At 45.9% G+C, this 2,930-nt stretch overlaps 1 pseudogene; it reads right to left on the bottom strand.

Moving 5' to 3' along the window:
- Positions 1-1,502: 1,502 nt before the first annotated feature.
- Positions 1,503-1,880, bottom strand: LOC136329925 (guanine nucleotide-binding protein G(I)/G(S)/G(O) subunit gamma-5 pseudogene; annotated as a pseudogene).
- Between the last annotated feature and the right edge of the window lie 1,050 nt (positions 1,881-2,930).

Genomic DNA, 2,930 nt, shown 5'->3' with positions numbered 1-2,930 from the left:
CATGTGGAGTTGCAGCTTCTAGTCCTGGCCCACTGCCACCTGCTGACCTCTCAGTTTGTATACCTCCTTTGGGCTTGCAGTCATTTATCTATGCCACAAGTATAACTGATGTCTATTGTGTGCCAGGCACTGTCTGAGACTCTGGAGGCATAACTGTAGACAAAACAGACAAAACCCCCCACTCTCATGGAGGTTACATTTAGCAAAAATCATTACAACTAATTTGCATTGGCCTCTATAGTTTGCAAAGCACTTTTCCTAAGAGATAATTCTATTATGTGCCCTGTGCTAACACAATACGTGTAGTTCTATAGTTGCCTATTCTCATTTAATTCTTCAGTAATCCTCCAAGTTAGACACTGTGCCATTTTGATGACAAGGAAACAGAGACTCTGGAAGAGTCACTAAATTGTGTGAGGTCCACACAGCCAGTAAGTGGCAGAACAAGAATCTGAACCCAGGTATGTTTGACTTCAAGGCCTAAGCAAGATCTTGGGCACAGAGAAGCTAGTGGCACCCACTCACAGATGTAGAGGCTCAGTGAGATGCGAAGAGAGTGCCAAGGGTGAGTTCTGTCCCATGGAATGAGGTGGCATCCGAGGCAGAGGGGACTTGGAGTTTGCCCCTTCTACCTCAGCCCACGTGGGCCCTGTTCTGCTGCTTTGGGGCTCATGGGCTTTCGCTGTGCCATGGGGCAAGCCACCCAGAGCTGGACCCTGTGACATTTCCACAGTCCTTCTTGTCTCTGAAGAACACTCTTGTCCAACCTGCCGACCTGACATTCCCCTTAGAGAACACTTTCCTCCAGCAGAGCCCCACTGACCTCAGCTCTTTGCTTCTTTGTCCCCCTAGTAAACAATGTATCCCAGGTGGTGCCTGGTGCCTCTGCATTCTGACAGCTGTCAGCCACACATGTGAGACGTGGCTGCGCTCACTGTTTGGGATGCACCTGTCTCATGCCTGTCGACCATCCTACTGCATGTGACTGCACCACTAGGTGCTCAGTTCATGGTGACTGAGTGTTAGAGGAACTGACACCTTCTATCCCTTTTTAGTTGCATGGAGAGATTGGGCTGATTATTATCTGGCCATAGCTGCCCCACCAAAGGAAATATTTTTTATATTTTTCCTACAGTCTGGGTCATGACGTCAGTGAATCCCTGGTATCCAACAGTATTTGTGACTTCTGAATATTATTGTTTGAAGGCATTTCTGAAGACTTTGGCATTTTGTTTTATTTTATTTTTTTATATTTAGTATTTTATGTGTATGCCACTGCCATATCAAAGAATTACCCTCATGAAACAGAAATTCATGAAAATTTAGAGAGGTCAACATTCAGGACTGACAGAGGCAGAAGTTTGTGTAGTACGGCGTGTGTGGCAGCAATAAGCTTTTTGTACAGCCATCAAACTTTGCTCTGAATATTCACTGGTTCATGAAAATTAATATATTTATCCTTTTTGAAAAATGGTTTACAACACCTTCAAAGAGTCATTTCACTACAAAAAGAAACAGACTTTCTGGGGTCTGAAGGGACTCATACTTAAAGATACTCTAGTCAGCAGATAGCCATGTCGAGCATCATGCAGATTGAATACTTTCATATCTGCAGCTCCCTGGGAAACCTTCCTGCACTTGAGCCTGGCCTCCAGCCAGAGCTGGTGACCACTTTCTTCATAGTGGTGATGCCAGAGGAACCAGACCTGGTGCATGTGAGAGCCGGGCAGATTTGTTGGTAGTGGGTTGGGTTGTTTAGTCATGGGTTCGCGGGGCCAGACAACAGGACTGGCTTTGGCATTTCAATCCCTGCTCCACCTGTACTGGATGCCCAAGTGTGAGATGGCTGGGTTCTGAAGCAAGCTGGGTGTCTCAGCCATACTGCCCCACTGCCAAAGAAACTGGTGATCTGGGGCATCCCCGGAAGTGTGCCTTAATAGCCACAGAAGATGCCAAGACAAGGAACATGTCTGTGGCTCTGTCCTTCCTCTGTGAAGCTGCTGCTGTTTCCGGAGACCACCTGTGACAGTCAAACACCCGCTTGTCTTTTGGGTGGCCCTTGAGATTAGTTCTCCAGGAAGGGCCACAAGAAGATGACTGTTCAAACCATTCCCCTGAATGTCCCTTAGCGCAGACCCTCTTGCCAGAGGGCAAACAGCCAAGGAAAACATACCTGTGGGTTCTTCAACACCATAGATTGGTTGGGTAATTTCTTTAACTCTCTACTCCCTCCCCACCCAATAAAAGCCTATTTTTGTCTGCAATTCTACGTTAGGTGATCCTCATCTAACTGGCGGGCTAAGGGCTAAGTAAAGTCAACAGACTATTTTGTTTGGGTCCAGAACAAGATTTCTCTTTTTTAATGGAATGCGTGCAGGCAGGGTCAGCCTTTTCCAGTTGTCACCGTTCCCACCAGCTCCTGTCTTGTTCCACACTGTGCAGGGTGTGCTATTGATAGAAGCAAGGTGGCAGCTGGAGAAACAGTCACATCACCTGGTCTGAGTCCTGGACTCACCCCAACAACCTCATTGTACCCCAACTTCTTCATCTGAAAAATGGAAATGATAATAACAGCAAATCTCATAGGTGTGTTGTGAGGATTAATGAATTAATACATTCGAGTGCTTAGTACCGTGCCTGGCCTTTGGTTATATTGATATAATAAATATTTATTGGGCACACACTATGGGCAAGGAGATAGTATGGACTGCGGTTCCATCAAGGATGAAACAGATGAATGCTCACCCTTATGGCACCTATATAAGGCATAGCAGGGAAGAGAAAATAAACAAGAAAGTAGATTATATAGTAAACATTGTGACAAATGCTATAAAGGAAGCTAAATCAGGAAAGATGCTGGAGAATGCTGGTGGTACAATTTGAAAAGGGCAGTCAGGGAGACCCCACTGAAAAGAGAGCCCTACAGAAGA

Source organism: Saccopteryx bilineata, chromosome 3, assembly GCF_036850765.1.
Source record: "Saccopteryx bilineata isolate mSacBil1 chromosome 3, mSacBil1_pri_phased_curated, whole genome shotgun sequence".
Lineage (NCBI taxonomy): Eukaryota > Metazoa > Chordata > Mammalia > Chiroptera > Emballonuridae > Saccopteryx > Saccopteryx bilineata.
Note: the sequence above shows the minus strand (reverse complement) of the source record. Positions and strands in the feature narration are given on the sequence as shown.